Here is a 23,071-nt window from a genome sequence, read left to right on the forward strand (position 1 = left end):
ATGGGGGGAACAAGAGGTGGGGTAGTATTCAATATTCATACCTAGAGGCAGTGTGTTTTAGGTTATCTGGTAGCAAGTACAACTTGGCCAGAGGTCAAAAGGTGAACTGGCCTAAGGTAGAGCTTGATGGAAAAAGTGAGTTTTGAGGGCATGTTAAAAGATATCATTGGTTGGAGAGTGACAGATGTGTTGTGGCAGGGGATTCCAGAGGAAAGGTGAACTGGCCTAAGGTAGAGTGTATGCTTGATAGAAAAAGTGAGTTTTGAGTGCAAAGGTTGGGGAGTGACGCATGTTCTGGGAAAGGATTGCAGAGGAGAAGAAATAAGGCTGAACATTTTGTTACAGAGTCTCTTTAAGAGCATATTGTGTCTCCCATTATCTGTTCTCTGCCTGTTGCTGTGGTTTTAATTGATTTTACTTGAGGGACAAGTCCCCAATAAAGATTTTGTTTTATTTTGGACATTATTTTGGCGTCCTATGTCATAGTTTTCTATTCCTTTTGCTGATGTTGTACCTATGCTACATCCATGGCAATCTATTTGCATCTATTTGCATTTATTTATTTGGCTCTACACCTTGTTTTGAGTTGTCACAAGCTAAATACAAGCTTAAAATGGTGGCCTTCTTTAGTCTGTTCTAAAAATGAATTGCAAAAAGCTGATAAAACCTGTGATTCTTCTTTAAAGCGGACCTGAACTCAGAACTTCCTCTCTGCTCTAAAAGATGCGCAAAAACATTTCTTTGTTACAGTTGATACAAATCCTGCAATAAATCTGTACTGTTTCTACTTCCTGCTTTCATGGAAGCAGACATATTGTTAACAACCTGTGCGTTCAAATGAGTTTATCTGACGTGGTAGTCAGGTGACACAGAGGAGAGATCAAATTACAACTTGTGATTAGACACAGATGAGGGGGAATTAGACAGGCTAAAATCTCTAAATACATACACAGTGCATTTCTCTATGTTTTCCTTCTGTCCTGTGCAAAAGTTTAGGTCCTCTTTAACACCCTAAGGGCCACCCTCAGAAATTTCTGGACCCCATAATGAACAAACTTGCAGGGTCCCCCTCATTCCCCCTTTCCCACATAAAACTAGCCAATGTTTCCCCCACAAAATTAAGACCCTCTGCACTCTGCAGACGGGACACACAGTCGCCAGCCGCTATTCAGCTTCTCCGTCGTCCGTTGTCCCTGGTTCCTTACTTACCCATTAGTGGTCTGTTACAGTAGCCCCAGCGGTGCATGTGTGCCGTACATCAAGAGTGATTCTATTTTATTATTTTATTTATTTATTGTATTTATAAAGCGCCAAGTGGTGGACATTAATTTAGGTTACAGACAATATTTAGGGGTGACATACAGCAATACGACAATAGAGGAATACAAGAAAACCAGATCACACAGCACAGTATGAGTACAAGGTAATGCTTAGTCAGTCACTGGATGGAGCATGGAGATTAGGCAAGTTAGGTTCACTCAAATGCATAGCATGGGTTTACAGTAATGGAGGTGCATGATCAGGTAGGACACCAAAGGAGGAGGACCCTGCCCAAAGGCTTACAATCTAGAGGGAGAGGTAGGGACACGAAAGGTAGGGGACCAGAGTTCAGCTGTGGGTTTAGAGCAATTATGAGGGGTGGTAGGCCAGAGTGAAAAGGTGAGTTTTGAGGGCCTTGTTGAAGGAGGGGGCTGCCCTAATGGGTGGAGGTAGGGAGTTCCATAGTGTTGGAGCGGCTCTTGAGAATTCCTGGAGGCGTGCATGGGACTGGGCAGGGCCGGGCCGAGGCATAGGCTGGAGAGGCTCCAGCCTCAGGGCGCAGTGTAGGAGGGGGCACACAATTCATTCAGCTGTCATTCCTAATTGTGTATGAAGCAGAAAGAAATAAGAAAAGGGGGATACATAGCAGTGACGGCAAGCCAGATAACTAGATATTAAGGTATTGGGGAGGTTGTGGGCCCTCTTAGTCTAATAACAATCAGTGTGTGATGGCTGGGGTGGGAGGGATGGAGGGGCGCACTTTGGTGTCTCAGCCTTGGGTGCTGGAGAACCTTGTCCCTGCTCTGGGACTGGGTGATGCGGGGGACGGTCAGGTGAAGTTCATTGGAGGAGCGGAGTGAGCGGCTAGGTGTGTATCTCTGAGTAAGTTCAGAAATGTAGGTTGGACAGGTTTTGTGGACAGATTTGTAGGTCAGACACAAAATCTTGAATCTGATTCTGGACTGGATAGGAAGCCAGTGGAGGGATTCACAGAGGGGAGCAGCCCTGGTGGAGCGATGGGAGGAGTGGATAATTCTGGCTGCCGCATTCATGATGGACTGTAGTGGGGCTATTCGGGTCATAGGGAGACCAGACAGAAGGGCATTGCACTAGTCGAGGCGGGAAATTATGAGGGCATGGATGAGGAGTTTGGTGGTGGAAGAGGTCAGGAAAGGGCGAATCTTACAGATGTTACGAAGGTGGAAGTTGCAGGACTTTGTGAGGTTTTGGATGTGGGGAGTGAAGGAGAGTGCGGAGTCCAGGGTGACACCCAGACAGCGGGCTTGAGAGGTAGGGCGAATGGTAGTGTGGTTAACAGTGACATGCACATCTGGGAGGTTCAGGGATGACTGGGGTGGGAAGATTTAGTTTCAGGAACCTAGCGGACATCCAGGAGGAGATGGCTGATAGGCAGGAGGAGACCTTGTCCATGGTAGTGGTGAATATGTCAGGGGTGTGGAGGTAGATTTGAGTGTCATCTGCATACAGATGATAGTTAAAACCCTTGGAGGAGATAACCTTGCCAATGGAGGATGTGTATAGGGAGAACAGTAGGGGCCAAGGACCGAGCCTTGGGGGACTCCCACTGAGGGGTGGTTGGGGGTGGACGAGGACTGGCAAACATGCGCCGCTGGGGTTAATGCTGTGGGGCTGGGGCTGTTGTGTGGTGGGTGGGGGCTCCATGGGCTGTTGTGTGGTGGGTGGGGGCTCCATGGGCTGCTGTGGGGTGGGTGTGGACTCCAATGGGATGCTGTGGGGTGGGTGTGGGATCCATGGGATGCTGTGATGTGAGGGCTCCATGTGCTGCTGTGGGATGGGTGGTAGGCTCCATAGGCTGCTGTAGGGTGGATGGGGGGTAAGGTGGCTCCATGGGCTGCTGTGGGGTGGGTGGGGAGCTCCATGGGCTTCTGTGGGGTGGGTGTTTCCATGGGCTTCAGTGAGGTGGGTGGGGGGCTCCATAGGCTGCTGTGGGGTGAGTGGGAGGCCTCCATGGGCTGCTGTCGGGTGGATGGGTAAGCACAGGCTGCTGTGGGTTGAGTGGGTGGCCTCCACTGACTGCTGTGGGGTGGGTGGTAAAGTGTCCTCCATGGGCTGCTGGTGGCGGTAAACTCACATCAGGGCCCCCCTCCTGTCACCATGCTCCTCCATAGTGCTGCGGAAGGAACAGCTTCACACTCACTTTTCTGGCTCCGGGCTCTATCAGATGCTAGTGCTGCAGGTCCACGCTGTCTCCTCTGCACTGCCGCTCACACTGAATCAGAAAGTAGTGCAATGCAAAGGAGACAGCGTGGACCTGGAGCTCTAGCGTCTGATAGAGCCCGGAGCCAGGGAAGGTGAGTGTGGAGCTGTTTCTTCCGCAGCAGGAGCACTATGGAGGAGCGTGGTGACAGGAACGGGGCCCCAAGGAGGAAAGAAGTCGCCCCCCCCCCCCCTTCTGGCACTGCTTCCACTCGGGGTGCCCCACCCCCCAACGCAAACATTCAGGGGACTCCATGACCTGACAGCTGGGGAACCTTGGATGGAGCATCCCGCTCCAACCCCTCCAGACGTGCAGTATCGGCGTTGGTAATTGGATACAGCACACGTGCCCACAGGGATGTGGCATAGGTTCGCCACCACTGCCCTAGACTAATGACATCTCCAATTGCTAATTGGAGTGAGGTGTCAGCCAGCTGGAGTTCAATCAATGAGATGAGATTGGAAAGACACACCAGTTTTGGGTTTGCTTTTCCCAAGGAGCATTGCCTGATGTGATGCCTCGCACAAAGGAGCTCTCAGAAGACCGACTTGCATAAAGCTGGAAAGGGTTATGAAAGTATTCCCAAAAGCCTTGCCATTCATAAGTCCATGGTAAGACAAATTGTCTATAAATGGAGAAAGTTCAGCGCTGCTACTCTCCCTAGGAGTGGCTGTCCTGTATCTCATTTTATGACTGACAAAGCTGTGATACCTGTCTGGTTTATATAAAGGACATTTTGTTTTAAATTAGCTCCATTTGGTGATATATAAACAATTTCTGTTAGAAGAAGGCCACATGATGTGTACGTGCTCAGGGACACTTGCTACTCTTGAACATGTCCTAATAGTAGATTTACTGTTATTTTGCAATGTCCTAGCTTCCTTGACTTTTAGTGGAAAAGGGGCCCCACTGACAGATTTAGACAAGTGATGTGTTGTCCAGACTGAACCACTTCCCCTTGTGACCTTAAACAGAAGGTTGAGTAAGAGAACAGTGGGTGGTGAAACTCATTATAATATGGGTGGAGAGTTCTAAGAATTAAATGTTAACTGCTTCATGTCTGCACTGATTACTGAACTGTGATTGGTTTTTGTAACACTGATGGACATCCTGAACTGCCCAGGGAGTGTATATTTTTGCATACTTGTAACCCTATAAAATCGGCTGTGTGCTAATGATCTGTAGCATTACTCTGATGATGCCTGTATCAACGGCCCTTGATGCATGAATAAATGTGTTGTCTATTTGACGAGGTGTGTCCGAGTCTTCCCTGTCCTTAAACATCTTGGACAGTTTTGGTGGAGAAACGCGGGCAATGAACGATTGACTTTGTGGCACACCTCTGGAGGGACCCTGGACATCTTGAGGAGCGGAACCTTGGAGAAACAGCCGTGGAGAGGTCCAGATATCAAATCCTTAAACAGCGCTGTACCAGGTGAGACTTGATCACCTACTTGATATTTGCACCTCCCTGCTGGTTGCAACCCTACTCCGCTCAGCAGGGTTTCCGTGAGGATCTCCCATGACAACAGTCTCCTGATATGTGGTATGTCATCTTCTATTTCTTACTCTGTACCCTGTATGCATACCGTCTCTTTCTTCTGATTAACTTGATGCTTGAGATTTAACATGTGTTATTCATGCCGTCTGTCTGCTGTGATTAACTTAGTGCATGGAATCTGACTTAGTTGCTATTGTATGGAGTATAGTTTTGTGTGAGTAACTAAAATTCATTACAATAGTATATGATATGTGGATTCATGCTGAGTAATGTCATATTTCTGAAGAGAACATTCTATGTGGTATCCGGAGTATTGGGAGTCAACAGTGGAGAGCCAATCTAGATTATAAACTCTGTGAGTCAGCATACTATTGTGTGCATAGCCCTGTGGTGCTGCAACATGCAGTTATCACACAGGATACACACTGTGGAGAAAGTTTTCAGAAGGAAACCACAGGTTGAAAATCTATAGACCGTGGTCATAAATCATAGACAGAGGGGAGATTCGCTTCCTTCAAAGCAGAGAACTTGTAGGCTGGCTCTCCCCTGAGACAACATAACGTTGGATGGGATACTTGTAGCAGGGAGATTGAACATATGTTTAAACTTATGGTGATGTGTAATGGTGTTTTATTGTCTGCAAGGTACCTAGTGTGTGCAGCTCAGAGATAACTGTATTTGACTAAGTGTTCTCTTATATGTGTAGGCAACTGTTTTCTCCTTCCCAACAAACACCAAGGTGGAATACACATTAAATTACGTCACACTACATAAAGTATAGTGGGGCTCATCGGGGGGGCCTACTTAATTGGCGTGTGGAAGGGAGAAAACTAAACTTGCCTGAACTATGCTGTTTTTGTGCTAACCTCTACAAACACTTTAGAGTGTGCCCAGAGTGTCTCACATCATTGGAAAAAGTACCCAGTATAGTTGAATATTTGATCAGGAGGAGAGTGACCTGCGGCATCCCCAAGACCTCTCTAAACAGATACAGGCCAATTGTAATAAGGCCCTATGTGCCACGCCTCCCAGGCAGCACTCAATTCCCCTTATAGTCAACACCCTGGGAGTGTGCAAAATTGGGTCTTGAATACCAGCCAAAGCCTGAAATAGTCGCTCAGCATTATATTTTTCTGTCAAAATTAGTCGCCCCCTTGGGACCTCCCAATCCCTCAACTATTAAGAGAGGGTGGGGCAGGGACTCGACAACTCAGAAGACTCAGACAATTCTGAGGATCTGGAATCAATTATCCAATCCCTCAGTTAGTGGAGAGGTTGGATCCACTACCTGAGGGTTCTAAGTGTTCAGATGACTCTGATGGCTTACATATCTGAGACAGTATAGCCTGTGCACACCCCTGGATGAGTGAGGGAGTGACCGCATGCTCAAAAGGTCTTATCCTGATCAAATAAATGTAAATTTCTCACAGGGTGCTGTTATTTGCCCTGAGAGGGATTGTGAGACACTGATTTATGGGCTCATTGCTACAGTTAACAGTATAATCATTCTGATAGTCTAGTGGTGTTATATCTGGTGGAAGAATTTGTGTTGTCCTGAATTGGCTGATATATATGAGACTCAAGCTGCCTTAGAGGAGGCTTTGAGGTTTGGCTTTGAGGTTTGTCCACCGGGGGAGGAGCTTCCCGACCACGAGAGAGAAGTCTCCGCTCAGCCAGATCCAATTCATTGCCGATCAATAGATTACTGGATGTCACAGGGATTGTGATGCACACCAGACCACTGCCTGCTAGACACAATTGAGCGACCAGGTGAGCAGTGCAGCCGAACCTGGGGTTTTGCTGCTCCCCGGGCCACTCAAACAGACAGGTGGGTGCTCTGTGAGTCCTCACTGGTACTGGTGTCTTGCGGGCCAGTCAGGCAGCAAGGTGGAAGCTTTGTAAGCTCTCACTGGGGCTGGAGGATCTAAGTGGGGCATTGCAGACTTTTGTGACTGTAGTCGGGACTTCACAGGGATTGTGATGCACACCAGACCACTGCCTGCTGGACATAATTGGGCGACCAGGTGAGCAGTGCAGCCGAACTTAGGGTTTTGCTGCTCCCCAGGCCACTCAAGCAGACAAGTGAGCCTTTGTGAAACCTCACTGGTACTGGTGTCTTGCAGGCTAACCAGGCAGCACAGTGAGAGCTTTATAAGCTTTCACTGTAGCTGAAGGGGTCTAAGTGAGGCATCGCAAGCTATTGTGAAAGTCACTAGAAGATTGGCGGGATTGGCTGACCCTTGTGTCAATAAGTGTATTGCACAGAAGCAACACAGAGAGTGTTGCTTGAGTTGCTCCCATTCGAAACCAGAGGATTGGCCACCTTTGGTGTGAGAATTGCGTGGAATTCAGGGTGAACACATAGTCTTTATTATGAGGAACTTAATTTCCCGGAAACGAGAGTCAAATCGTGGAGAGCCACAGTATTTGACCCCTCGAGAGGAAATGTCTGATAAATATGGACTATGGGTGTCACGATATTTAGAGGAATGGGAATGGTGGACGAACCACAAGTTTGCTAAAAAGGGTACCTTTAAGCCACAAATTTGGGAAAATCTGTGGGACACACACAGAATGAGAATGAGTCGTCCTAATGAGAGAGAGGCATGGAGTAGATGGATGAAGGAGTCCATCCGGAGATCAGAGGATGTGAACATATTGACAGTGACACAATCTGCAACTGTCACAGGTAAGATGAGACCTACAACTGCAAGCACTGAACGATTGTATGGGTCAGAGGATGAGCAAATAGAGGAGAAGGAGGTAATGGAGATGGGAGCATACCAAGCTTGGTCCGCAATCATGTCCGGGGAGCTGCATGAGTCATTCAACAGAACTGCGTCACAAGACGTGAGCCATAGAGCTGCTGCAGAACCTCTTACATGAGGCAGTGCTGCAACACAGCCTCTCATTGACCTCACTGAAACAGAGGAAGTACAGTTTCACATAGATCAGAGGCAGAGACAGGATGTGCCAGAGTCAGCAAGCCTAGGAGCTCACGGGGGAAGAGGGGAGCTAGGGAAACTGCGTCATCCCACTATAGATCCTCAGCTAACCACTGAAGTAAGTACACCAACTGCCCTAGCACAGTTGAGGGAAGAATCACCACCTGCATATGAGACAGGGAGAGTGTCAGAATACACTTCCCTCAACTATGCTCTGAATCCAAATGATGGGATGTACCCCCTCCAACCAATGATGACGGGCATCCCTCACTGCTCCCCTTATGAATTAATCCCTACTCATCTTAGTAATATAAGCAACTACTTAACACACTACATGCAGCCCTCCCCCTTCATGGATCATCCATTACTATCTCAAATTAGAAATCGATTTTTCCCACAGCTTACTCCTATGCCCTCTCAGCCCACTACCACGGCAAGGGTGCCAGAACCAGATTGGCAGCAACACCTAAGTCAAAGCCAAGAAGGGGAAGTGACACCTTCTCTCTCTGACACTAGACTGTCACCTAGTCCCTTCAGTGACAATACAGACTTAACCGACCTGGATAGTTTAAATGGCACACCCCAAGGCACTTTGCAGCTTAGTCCTAATACTGCCCCTTTTACACCACAGTCAGGCAGCAGTCAACCATCCTGGGTAAGTGATACTAACCCTTTCAGGCAAAAGCCAATCCCCTTAAGGCAAACGCAGGAGCAACATAATCCCAGTGAGTCACAGAGGGAGACTAACCTGTCAGGAGCCCCTGCTAAACCCAACTGGGAACAGCAGCACCCTGCTGAAATGATATATCCAGTAAGGGAACAAGTATTGTCAAATAACCATGACAGGCTGACAGGTACTACCATACCATATACCCTGGACCCCCTCAGAAATAAGGGGACTTTTGAGTGTCATACCCCACCCACGAGCTGACCCTGCCAAATTTGCAAAAGGACTAATAGATACACAGACGTGCTACAAGGCCACATGGGGAAACATGTTTCGACTTATCACAAGGGTGTGCGGGGAGAGGGACCTGAAGGAAATAGTCAGCAAGACATTTATACCGAGGGAAGTGTCACAGGACTCAAAAAGCTCAGAGGAATCTGACGAGTTTGAGAGTTTGCCAATAATTGCTCCCTGCCACCGCTCTATCCCACAGGTGCAGGAAAGTGTTGAGCGCTACCTAAGGGCTAGACGGGCTCAAATAATTCAAAAACCCGAAAATCTGTAAATATGAATTTTGCATAAATTACTGGCTAGACTGGTGATGCCACTAGCAGGTTTCTTCCTTTGACTAAATGACTATAGAATATACACCCTATTCTGAGCAAGGCTGTGGTGTGTGGACTTATGGGTTTGCTGTTGCAGCCTGCGCTGTGGTGTTTCTAGTGGTTTCCTGGTGTTATTGTCGCTGGAGGGAGTTGTGTTGTCCTGATTTGGTTGAAGTATACGGAACCAGGGCTGAGTCAGAGAGAGCATTGAGGTTCGGTTTTGGTATAAGGGCATCAGGAGAGCAAACTCAGTGCCACTTCAGAAACGAGCCCAATCAGTTAGACTCGGTCAGTTGCCATTCAATAGAGGTTGTAAATGGTGGTGTTGAGGTTAGTCCATCGGGAGGGGACCCTCTGTCAGACCAAGCCAGTGAAGGGTCCACTCAGCCAGATCTAAGTGCTTGTCACCCGCACAATTATTGCAGTTTGGATTTCTCAGGGTTGGCAATGTTCACCAGACCAATGCCTACTGGGCGACAGTAAAGGATCGGGTGACCTGTTGGGCAGCAAGGACAAACATAAAACCTTGCTACTTGCCAGACCACGTGAGACAGTGTGACTATTGTGACTCCCTCTACTACGTGCTGGAGTGAGCACAATATTGCTGAATAACATCAGTAAAACCTTGCTGACCCTTGTGAAAATCAACAGAGGGGTGACGGGATTGGCTGACTCCAGTGTGCTTAGTGGTTCACACGGTAGCAACAGGGAGAGAACCTGTTGCTCAAGTTGCTCCCAGGCGAAACCAGAGATTGGCCATCTCTGGTGTGAGAATTGCTTGGAATTCAAGGGGAACACATAGTCCATACTATGGGGAATTCAATTGCTCAGAAGCGAGCGTCAAATCGCGGTGAGCCGCAGCATTTGACGCCGCGAGAAGAGATGTGTAGCAAGTATGGACCGTGGGTCTCCCGATACTTGGAGGACTGGGAGCGATGGACTAACCAGAAATATGCCAGAAAGGGAACTTTTAAACCAAAGGTGTGGGAAAATTTGTGGGATGTCCACAGGGTGAGGATGACTCGCCCAAACGAGCGAGAAGCATGGAGTAGGTGGATGATGGAGGCGATTCGCCGATCCGAAGACGTCACCATCATGACAGTAAAACAATCAGGCACAGGAGGGTCACCACGGCTAGAAGATGAGGGGACTGAAGACACTGATGTGCTGGATATGGGAGCACACCAGGCTTGGACAGCACTTATGTCCGGGTCTTCTCGTAGGCGGACTGATAAGGCCGTGTCTCAGCATGTGAAACACAGAGCTGCTGCAGAAGCTCTTGATGACAGTGCTGACACACAGCCACCAGGTGATCTCACTAAGAAAGAGGAAGTACAGGCACACAGCGACAACAGACAGCTAACGCAGACCTCATTAGAGACAACACACAGTAGCAGTGACAGGCTGGCCCACATACAACCTGACAGAGAGAGAGATGACTCTACATCTGTATGCCAATCCTCGTTGTATTCAGGACTGACTAATGAGTTAAACAAACCCACAGCTCCTACACAGCTAAGGGAGGAAACACCACCACCAGCGTATGGAACAAGTAAAGTAGTAGGGAGTATTCCCCATGAATATATCCCAGCCCCATATGACAGGCCACTTCCCTGGATCCATGCTTCTCATTGCAAGAAGATACGCAAAAGTGATTAATGCAAACATGCCACCAGGGGCATTTATGTTAGTCTGTCTTGCATGTTGTTTGTCATGTATATTCAAAGGTGCTGAGGGACAAACTACCTCTAGCCACCACCAGCAACCTTGGGTGCCACCAGCATCATATGGTAAGTGGGGGGTGAAACCACAAGGCTGGGATCCTGCCCACTTGCATAAGGTTGAATGTAAACAAGGGAGACTAGTGCCAAGATATCCACTTTTTTACCGAGGGTATATGCATGTACATGGTACTAAGGGAATGAGTCCTACTAACCTGCACTATTTTGAGCACGCTAGGCCAATTCATCCACCCCTGGTGATAGACACATACTGGCATACCTTGGACGAACTGTGTAATATCATGTACCACAGAATGATTCCTCCGTTTCAGGAGCATTTAAAAAAAAAGGCTGGGTGGGAAACCAGAGATCACTTTCTTTTTGACATATGTTCAAGATAGACTTGTCCCTGACTGTGAGGCAGATGAGGACCCAGAAATAGACACATGTACTATGCCAGGGATTTTTACTGCAGATACAGACAACCCAGATTCTGAGATACTTGACAGTGACGATTTAAAAGACTTATCTACTGATTTAGACAATGGGAGATCAGATGACTTGATGGTAGTAAGGTGTGAGAAAGACAGGTTACATCCTGAGGACCCAACAAGAGGAGGGTATGATGACTGGTACATAGTATATGTGGTATATAATGTGGGTGAGACAAGACAATATAGGAAAATATTCTATGACCAACCTGAACCCGTGCAAGGTACTCTATTAAATAAATGTTATGATCCAGCAGATGGAATCATGGAGTTCTTGCTTACTCGAGCCCCTGAGTACTTTGGAACAGTAGATCCACTTACATACCTGACGCAAGAGAGAATTATATTTGGACTCAACTGCAGTATAGTCCAACAGGCCACTTGGTACACACATAATGAGAAAGTTAGACTTAATGCATATGCAAGCACCCTGGTGTTGCACGTACAAACAGATGCTAAAAATAAGAGATTTGAGCATATCACTCCAAAAGAAGGTGTAACAGTACAACAGTATATGATGAGGATCATGAGAGAAGCCTGTACATCAGACATTGAGGGGCACTATATTATTGACACAGCACATTGGGCATCTAACCAATCTCTTGTCTTTAATGGACCAAACCCGTGGAAATGGGAAGTACTGTGTAATGGAATAGACACACCAAAGGTAAATGAATGGATGTATGGGGTTCCCATGTCTGAAGGATTGAGAGGATTGTATCACACCACAGACTGGAAAGACCCTCATGGCTATGAGTTAGATTTGGATTTAAACTTGGATGGACCATTTGTTTGGCCTTTCTGCGACGAATCAGATGAAGGATGCTGGACTTTTACCCAATCTGTCCAGTTGAACAGAGAAAGTCCAGTCCCTGGTGTGAACAATCCATCAATAAATAAACGAGGGTGGTATACATGGGAAGGGAGAGGCCAGGTATGTGCAACTATAGTCCGGGTGGAAAGAGAAAAGGATGTTGTGGTCCCTGTAAAAATGAATCCAAATATATGTAAAGTCCCAGCTGTCAAGATGGCAGACCTAATAGTCCCTCAACTGGCCTCACCTTGGGCAGTATTGTTGGATACAAAGTTTGTTTTGTACACGTGGAGAGTAACTTTAACTGATTTTAGGGTAGATATGTGGGACAAGAGGTGTGGTGTATATATTAAAAATCAGATCTACATGTTGAAAGGATGGTTGGAATCGGGGTATAGTCACCATAAGTCTAAAAGGGATTTGATGGATAAAGCTCTGGGGGCAGGAGGTCTTGGTCTAGGGGCCTTAAATACTATGGATTTAGAAGTATTAAGAAATAAACTTGGAGGGCTGGCTCAACATGTAGGGGAGGGAGTGAAAACTCAGTTAGATATAAATCATGTGTTAGAAAATCTACAACATGATCACATTGATGCTACAGCCTCACTGTCAGAGGTAATGAAGCAGAAATTTAAAGGGTTAGTAGCAGGTCTGGTTAAACAACAGGAAGAAGTCCAATTAGCATTATCTTGTACACAGGTTCAATCTGAACTATCACAGGATCTAAAGCTAATGATAACCTCACTGCATGCTGGTCACTTTCCCATAAATTTGCGTAGACAAGCTGAGAGATCTGTTCCTAAATTTGCAATGACGCATGAAAAATGGTGGCTTACTCAATTCCATGGGTGTCAAAACCTCACATGCACTATTTCGTCCTTAGTGCCAGTTGCAGGTGAGGAGCATCAAGCTTATACAGTGGTAAATTTGGGTTCTGTTTTGTCAGCAGGTGTAGTTTTGCTTCCCAGAGTAAACCATGACATAATGATTTATGAAGAAGGTGAGCCCAGGTTGTTAGACACAGATGGGTGTTGGAGAAAGGAAAATGTACTGTTATGTCAAGGACAGCAAAACAGGATTATAAGGCAACAATGTTGGGATGAGGAAGGATCATGCTTGATGGATGCAAAAGAGAAGATGCCGAGCCGGATGAAGTACCTAGGACAGGGTTATTGGTGCTGGTATCAAATGGAAAATGCCACCTCTTATGCAGTATATACATTCAATTGTACTCAGAGTGGAACACTGACCAGAGGGGTGTACTGTACCACTGGCCCAGTCCTGGGAGTTGATCTGGCACAGCAGAAGGGACGTACACCCATAACACCTGAAAAAAGACTAGACATCAAGCCTGATACACCTGTCCGTTTACAAAAAATTCCTTTAGGATTTGGAGCAGAATTGAAAGGATGGTTATTGGATTTTGGGAGGGAAGATGAGATCATAAAAACACTCAGAGCTTCAGAAAGGCAAGCAACAGTGCGTTTGGAGCACGATCGTGAGAAACTAGTGCAAGTCTCACATGCTCTAGAACAGGATGCTAAAATATCATGGTGGGAAAGTCTATTTGGGTATAGTCCAGAGGCAAGTGCCTTTCTGAACCTCATGCTCCATCCAGTAGTGGTGCTCATTGTCCTTACATGTGTACTATACATTTTCCAGGTACTTGTGTTTTGTAAAATCAAAAGATTAGGTGCTAGGATGAGTAAGAAACAACAGAAACTCAGGGATGTTTTGGTGGTAGTTTCACAAGATGAAGAATATATCTAAATGTTATATGGGTAGTATAAACTTTCTCATGTTCCCTTAGTTAAAAGGAAGTGCATGGAAATGAGTAAATGGAAGTAGAAGAAGCCCTCCATGAAAGGAGAGAACCATATAACCTAGGTATGAATGAAACCAATATAATCAATACAGGCTTATCCTGAACTATGCAGCTGGTGGTCAGACTACCAGGTGAGGGGCGGGAGAAGTCTGTCATGGATGAAAGGGTAGGTTTGTTAGGTATTGTAATCCCCTACTAAATCAACTTATTATTGTGATTTAATTGCTACTATACTTACTTGGTGTTATACTTTATAATAATCATACAACATATATATATAAATAAAATAAGAGATTAAAAGAGACGGCATTCATGTTGTGCCTCAGCTTATCACCAAGAAGACACTTATGGATTAAGGCCTGTGGTATGAATTCTACCTCCTGATTTGAAATCTACCTCATGTTCATACTGTTTTACAATAAAAAGCAAGAGGTCCTAAGGGTGCAAGGGGAGAAAGACCCCAGCTGGGAAAGACAAAGACGGCTGAATCCTTAGTAAGACATCGCTCTACGATTGCATCACTACAGATCGTTAAAAGAGCACTCTTGTCCTGACATCATCACCTGCTTTACTTGAAAGGATCAAAAGGAATCTATTTGATACATCCTGGCAGGACCCATAATAAACGTTCCACCAGAATGCACCGCCTTAAGAGGAGTTTTTAGCCAAAAGGTGGCTCTTATTAAGGTGAAGAGGATGCACTGCCTTAAGATGAGTTCTTAGCCAAAAAGGTGGCTCTTATTAAGGTGAAGAGGATGGCACTACAACATATGTACCACAGAGCCAGAGGTGATATAGCTGGAGGCCCTGACTACAAGAATAGAGCCAGAGGTGATATAGCTGGAGGCCCTGACTACAAGAATACTGTGATAAAAACTTTTTAATATAAGTAGTTCACAGGGATGAACTAGAGGAGGGAGTGACAAAGCTGTGATACCTGTCTGGTTTATATAAAGGACATTTTGTTTTAAATTAGCTCCATTTGGTGATATATAAACAATTTCTGTTAGAAGAAGGCCACATGATGTGTACGTGCTCAGGGACACTTGCTACTCTTGAACATGTCCTAATAGTAGATTTACTGTTATTTTGCAATGTCCTAGCTTCCTTGACTTTTAGTGGAAAAGGGGCCCCACTGACAGATTTAGACAAGTGATGTGTTGTCCAGACTGAACCACTTCCCCTTGTGACCTTAAACAGAAGGTTGAGTAAGAGAACAGTGGGTGGTGAAACTCATTATAATATGGGTGGAGAGTTCTAAGAATTAAATGTTAACTGCTTCATGTCTGCACTGATTACTGAACTGTGATTGGTTTTTGTAACACTGATGGACATCCTGAACTGCCCAGGGAGTGTATATTTTTGCATACTTGTAACCCTATAAAATCGGCTGTGTGCTAATGATCTGTAGCATTACTCTGATGATGCCTGTATCAACGGCCCTTGATGCATGAATAAATGTGTTGTCTATTTGACGAGGTGTGTCCGAGTCTTCCCTGTCCTTAAACATCTTGGACAATGACCAATTTATACAGAAATCCATTTAATGCCAAAGGGTTCACATACTTTTTATTGCTACTGTAAATCTGTACATTTCTGGTCCAGTCCTGTCAGTTCTGTATCAGTTTTGTATGTGTTTCTATGGCTGTGTTCACATATAAACCTATATATTTCCAGTCCTGTCAGTTTTGTATGTGTTTCTATAGAAATACATACAAAACTGATAGGACTGGACCAGCCAAGAAATGTACAGATTTATGTGTGAACACAGCCATAGAAACACATACAAAACTGATACAGAACTGACAGGACTGGACTGGACCAGAAATGTACAGTAAAAAATTGAAGGCAATGTGCCAAACATTTCTGCATAAAACCAGCACCTATTTGTAAGTGCTAGACTTTTTTTTTTTTTTTTTTTTTTTTTTTTTTTAGCTTTCATGGCTCCTGTTGCATGCAACAGGAGTCCCGGAGTAATGCTTCTTCATACACACTTGAGATAACAGTCTTTGGAAAATGAAAGATCACAGACCAATTTTACCCCATTCCATGTAGTATGAGAGCCATACTCTACACAGTCTATTCTATGGAGCTGCACTCCCCATCAGATAAAATCTTTGCAAGATGCTGCACACAAAGATGCCCGTACACACTCAAAAGATCATTATCTGCAAAAGATCTGTTCCTGCAAAAGATCCATTCCATGCAAAATGCATTATAGTCTATGAGATCTGCAGATCATCATACACACTTGGTTTAACAGACTTCATCTGCATATCTGGCAATCATCTGCAGATCTGAAAATCCACCCTGTTGAATCTGATCTGCAGATGATTGTCTGTTAAACCAAGTGTGTATGATGATCTGCAGATCTCATAGACTATAATGCATTTTGCATGGAATGGATATTTTGCAGGAACAGATCTTTTGCAGATAATGATCTTTTGAGTGTGTACAGGCATCTGTGTGTGCAGCATCCTGCAAAGATTTTATTTGTTGGGGAGTGCAGCTCCATAGAATAGACTGTGTAGAGTATGGCTCTCATACTACATGAAGGGTGGTAAGATTGGTCTGTGATCTTGCCTTTTCCAAAGACTTTTATCTCAAGTGTGTATGAAGCATAAGCAAGACTATTAGCCCCATGCACGGAAAAAGTGGGAGTGCACAAACACCCCCACAAAACATGCATGAGTAGCCCCAGGCTCCACGAAAAGCAAGGCCCTTTCCGTTGTTCTTATCTAGAGTGACCAGATTTTTGTGGGTCCAACCTGGGACAGAGAGGGTGGGCGCGGGGGGGGGGGGGGGGGGCCGCGACGCTGCACCGGAAAATGGGCGTGGCCTTGACATTGTATGGGCGGAGCTAACATAATGATGTAACAGCGAGGCATAAGAAAGCAGTGTTTACGCCATGATGTGGACAAACGAGACTTTGCATCATGGGTGTGCAGAACCTGTGTGATGCTAATAGTATACCGTAATCACAAAGCAGCAAACATAGCCATCTATGACCATTAAATAATAAATGCAGTAACAGTTACCCCGGACACCAGAAACTAAATGCAATGGGCAACATGTCAGCACAAAATAAATGCAATGCGGGCAACGTGTCAGCATAAAATAAATGCAATGCAGGCAACATGTCAGTACAAAATAAACGCAATGAGGGCAAACATGTCAGTACAAAATAAACGCAATGAGGGCAACATGTCAGTACAAAATAAACGCAATGCGGGCAACATGTCAGTACAAAATAAAAACGCAATGCGGGCAAACATGTCAGTACAAAATAAACGCAATGCGGGCAACATGTCAGTACAAAATAAACGCAATGCAGGCAAACATTTCACCAGAAAATTACTGCAATGCGGGCAAACATTTCACCAGAAAATTACTGCAATGCGGGCAAACATTTCACCAGAAAATTACTGCAATGCGGGCAAACATTTCACCAGAAAATTAACGCAATGCGGGCAAACATTTCACCAGAAAAGAAATGCAATGCGGGCAAACATTTCACCAGAAAAGAAACACAATGCGGGCAAACATTTCACCAGAAAAGAAACGCAATGCGGGCAAACATTTTCCCAGAAAAGAAACGCAATGCGGGCAAACATTTCACCAGAAAAGAAACGCAATGCGGGCAAACATTTCACCAGAAAAGAAACGCAATGCGGGCAAACATTTCACCAGAAAAGAAACGCATTGCGGGCAAACATTTCACCAGAAAAGAAACGCAATGCGGGCAAACATTTCACCAGAAAAGAAACACAATGCGGGCAAACATTTCACCAGAAAAGAAACGCAATGCGGGCAAACATTTTCCCAGAAAAGAAACGCAATGCGGGCAAACATTTCACCAGAAAAGAAACGCAATGCGGGCAAACATTTCACCAGAAAAGAAACGCGATGCGGGCAAACATTTCCCCAGAAAAGAAACGCAATGCGGGCAAACATTTCACCTGAAAAAGAAACGCAATGCGGGCAAACATTTCACCAGAAAATTAACGCAATGCGGGCAAACATTTCACCTGAAAAAAAAAGCATTTACTCACCTGGCAGAAGTCTCCGGCCTCTGGCGCGCTGCTCCCGGGACCTCCTTCCTCCTCCTGCATTGTTCCGCGCTGACAGGGCTATGGCAAGATGGCGCCCGAAGCCCTGTACTGGAAACACAAATAGTCTCCAGTACAGGGCTTCGGCAGTCATCTTGCCGTAGCCCTGCTCGCCTGCCGGTGTCGGAACAGACACCGGAAGAAGCAGGAGGCTGGAGCGGGGCTGCGGGCAATGAACTGGCACGGCGTCTATAGACACCGCTGCCAGTTCATAAGGATAGAGTGGCCAGAGTCCCGAGGCCGGGATGTCCCGCTGCTGAAAGCGGGACGTTTCCCGGGACCTCATGCAGCCTGGGACAGCGGACCCAGAATCCGGGACGTCTGGTCACTCTAACTTATCCCCCTTTGTCATCGGCGCAGGAGGTACTTGGCATCCTCCAACACCCGAGGGGTTGGAGGACCCTGGTGGAGTCCTCCGACACCCGAAGGATTGGAGGACTCCGACGTGCCCTGTGGTTACCCACAGGGCCTGGCCATGTAGCCGGGCGGGAACCGAAGTCCCCAGGGGACAAGTCCCCGGTGCCAGCAAGCTGGCCCCGACCTTGCGACCGGAGTGATAAAAATTCCGAACTCTCCCTAGCCAAAAGGCCGGGGAGCTACGTTAGTCGGCTATGCATATGGGCAGTACAGACCAAAGCACCCTACTTCCGCCTGGGATCTGCCACATCCCAGGTTTTTACAGGTGCACCTGGAGCGCCACTTCCAGGGGCAGTACGCCTAAGCAAAGCCCTTAGCCTTTCAGCCTCGACCAGTGCTAGTTCGATTTCATCAGCCTCTGGGGAATTACGACTAGAAGGGACACCCTGCCACAGTGCCATCCCTCCAGGTCCCCCCAAAAACCTCAAGAACAGATACTATACTTGATCTTAGCCAAAAGGCTGAGATTGGTGCATCTCGACTCAGAGCCTTTTGAGACATGTCAGGAAGATACAGGGCTAAAAAACTGTGTGCATGAGCTTATGACTTCTGCTGCTGCATGTCTCTGATTGTGACTTACTGTACTAATTTGCTTTTGTAAAAAAAAGAAAATGATGAGCTGTTGATTTCCATGCAACGGCATTGTAAGAAAAAAATGCTTATAGGAAAATAGCTTGCAGATGTAGCTCAGGTAATGTTAGAACTGAAGAGAACAGTAAGACATGTCTCCACCTCACCATTATATAAATGAGCATTGGATTACTGGGGTATGCTGACTTTCTTGCCATGTAAACTGTGCTAAGTAATTATGTCATCCTCCATGCATCCAGTGGGGAGTGTTGCTTATTGTGTGTAAAGCTAGCTTGTATGAGCTCATCAGCAGATCCTTTCCATGTATGGAAGCTCCAAATTTCTTTGCTGCATCTCTCAAACAGCGCACTGCGCTTAGGAAAATCTGACAGTCAGTTTAATGTATCATTTGTCTGTTTGAGCCCTTCACTGACCCCTTCATAAGGTCATTGCTGCATCCCAGATATACGTAGTGTGCTTTCAAGGAATATTTGACAAGAAAACAGGAATAGCAGAATGCTAGTTAGATTTAGGCACAAGCTATGTGAGCTGGGAAAATCAATTCCTCTCGGGGCTCAATGCCAGAGCAAATTGATTTGTATTTTTATGTCATTTCTAATTCACTTGCCAGTTATGCACTCTCATCTCCCCAAGTATTAATAGTTTCTTGGGCCTCAACTGCAGTTTGAAATTAATCAAATATTTTTGATTATTGGTTATGACAGGATATGCTTTGTGAACGTACGTTCACAAAGTTGCGTTCTCTGTAAAAACAGAAACACAATGGCATGAAAAAGTCGAATGACGCATTATGCGACATTCTGGTTGCATACTGTTAAGCATACAGTCATTGAAAAGTATGTTTCACTGCCCCTTTTGATACACGTGTTATGGGGTAACGCCCTGTTGGGATAGTGTAGTGCGTTAGATACCAATGCATCACATGCACTTTGAACGCCGCATAAACTAACTATTGCAGTGCAACTTTTTTTTTGCGTTAAGAGGCCCCCATAAAATTGCACAGCACCAATATGAATGTAGCCTTAGGTCGTGTTCACAGTGGTGCGTTGCGGTGTAACAGCTGATTTGTAACACAGCTTACCGCACAGCAACGCACCACCTAAGCAACGTTCACAGTGTGGCAGTAGCATTGCAGTAAAACAGGTTGCGGTATGGTAACCACTGCATGCAGTGCGTTGCCGCTAAATGCACGCGTTAACAGGTACAGTGAAGCATACTTTTAATGGACTGTATGCTTCACTCTATGCAACGTAACATGGCCGTACAGATTTCTCACTTCAGGTCCACGTTAAAGAGACTCTGTAACAACAAAAATCTCCCCTGGGGGGTACTCACCTCGGGTGGGGGAAGCCTCCGGATCCTAATGAGGCTTCCCACGCCGTCCTCTGTCCCACGGGGGTCTCGCCGCAGCCCTCCGAACAGCCGGCGACTGTGCCGACTGTCAGTTCAATATTTACCTTTGCTGGCTCCAGCGGGGGCGCTGTGGCGACTTTCGGCACGGAAATAGACGGAAATACCCGATCTCCGTCGGGTCCGCTCTACTGCGCAGGCGCCGGAAACTTGCGCCTGCGCAGTAGAGCAGACCCGACGGCGATCGGGTATTTCCGCCTACTTCGGCGCCGAGAGGCATCAGAGCGCCTGCGCAGGAGCCAGGAAGGTAAATATTGCGTCACGGCTGTACGGAGGGCTACAGCGAGACCCCCGAGGGACGCAGGACGGCGTGGGAAGCCTCATTAGGATCCTGAGGCTTCCCCCACCCGAGGTGAGTACCCCCCAGGGGCCGTTTTGTCGTTACAGTTCCTCTTTAATGCTTGCCCAAAGAGCATTTATGTACGCCCCTTGAGCAGGGCCGGGCCAAGACAGAGGCGAGAGAGGCTCCAGCCTTGGCGCATTGTAGGAGGGGGCACACAACTCGCTCAGCTATCATTCCCCATGGTATTTGAAGCAGAGAGAGATTAGAAAATGGATACATGGCATGACTGCAAGCCAGATAACTGGAGATTAAGGTGTTGGGGGCTCTGGGGTGCAACTTAATCTAATAGCAATCAGTGTGGGGCGGCTGGAGTGGGAGGGATGGAGGGGCGCACTTTGGTGTCTCAGCCTTGGGTGCTGCTCTGCCCTTGAGGGTCCTTTCACACTGCGTCTGTTGGTGGTTCTGCTGTGCAACTGACAATATAGTCACAGCTCAACACAATGCAATTATATTGCAATGGTACATTTGCATGTGCACATTAGTGGTGCAGTGGATTCTGTTTGAATGGCACACACCATGCTGTGCAATTAGTGGACGACGTACGTGATTACATTTGCATTGAAGCATACTTTGTGTGTACTGTATGCTTCACATCACACTCGACTTTTCAACACTGTTGAGCTGCGATTCTAGTTTTTAGGATGTGTAACATGAATAGTGTGAATGTAGTGGTTGATCAAACTTGCGCCCACCAAAAATTGCAGCAGTTTTCTCAATTTATGTTTTTATTGTGCATTTTCCACGTGTAGCTGGCAGCAGCTAACTGTCGGCAAAGGGAATAGCACGCGGTGTGCGAAAAAGTAGTACATTCAGCAAATACAAGACAAAACATTTGCGATTTTCCCAACTGTCACCCCTGCCTGAAGTGTGATCCCTGCCTCAGGCGTCAGTTTGCTGGGAATCTAAAATATTTGAATGGTATGCATTGTTAAACCTTCTTAAGATGGGTAACTGCACTGCTTGTGATCAATCTAGCTTTTAAATACGAATGCATTTTATTTCATGACATGCTGAATGTCTTTGTTTTCCATTATCTGCACGCCCTATTCAACATTACTGTGCTGAACAAAGCAAATCCTAGTCATTTTACTGTAAAGCAGGGTGTAGTGTTGCTGAATACCTGTAGATGGTGATAGTGAGCAGCTGAACGAAAATCGGGAAACGACCATGCATTATTATTCCTAATTATAATTTCCTCGCAATGTACAGTAAATAACGAACGACAAGCAAGGCGTGCATGATTTCAGGACATCTTTCTAGCGGTAGCTTGCTTTATTCAGGCACGATAACAAAAATAGCTAAGGTGACGTCAAATCTCCACTTCCTCATTTGAATGTGATACCCAGAATGCAACATTATCCAGAATCGCCTCTTAAAGTCGTAATTGTATTAGTTATTTTACTTATAGATAGATTTACATATTTTGTGTATAGCTATAGTTAAGTGAAGTGTAGATACAAATAAATATAAAAATCTTGACGAGTGAAAACCTTAGATCACTATAAGCTATTCCGAATGTTCTCAAGACTGGGCTTTCAGCTTACATTACAGTCGGTAGCTTTGCGCAGTGGCAGTATCGTAGCCAATGAGGTTTATCCGAGGCGCGATTATTGCTAATTGAAAACTTTTCCCAATACCCCGCCGTGACGGCTTGAAATATAGCCGGCACCGGCAATTTTTGACAGTCTCTACGGAGACTGAAAATACTGGTAAAAATAAGATGAAATGTAAAAAAGGTTTAGTGGTTGTACAGAGCTTGATATTTGTTATATTAGATACAATGCTTTATAAACGTGCTCGTGCTGCAGCAGAGAAGGCAGCATGCTGCTTGATGATAAACTTGCAGAGGATTTGAGACAGAAGTGAAGATACTACATAACAATGGTACAAGCAAAGTAATTGCTTGCAAATCCTAGGACACAGACAGAAGTAACAACTTGATTTTTAAGAGCCGTTTCTGTGGCAACTTTAATATGTAATGAGTGCCAACTACATTTCTGCAGCACTTTTCGGTGAACTATACAGGAATATTGCATTGGACTAATCTGTATTTAGCAGAAGCTGTCACATCTTTGGAAAATTAATCAAGTTACTGCAAAGATACAAATTAATCAAGATCCTGAAAAGATACAA

At 45.8% G+C, this 23,071-nt stretch overlaps 1 non-coding gene across 1 annotated transcript; it reads left to right on the forward strand.

Moving 5' to 3' along the window:
* The first annotated feature begins 22,494 nt into the window (after nt 1-22,494).
* Nucleotides 22,495-22,635, forward strand: LOC137532741 (U4 spliceosomal RNA). Its single transcript, XR_011023978.1, has one exon. It is a non-coding gene; the product is annotated as a U4 spliceosomal RNA (small nuclear RNA).
* The last annotated feature ends 436 nt before the right edge of the window (nt 22,636-23,071 follow it).

The sequence above is a fragment of the Hyperolius riggenbachi genome, chromosome 1, assembly GCF_040937935.1.
Source record: "Hyperolius riggenbachi isolate aHypRig1 chromosome 1, aHypRig1.pri, whole genome shotgun sequence".
Classification (NCBI taxonomy): domain Eukaryota; kingdom Metazoa; phylum Chordata; class Amphibia; order Anura; family Hyperoliidae; genus Hyperolius; species Hyperolius riggenbachi.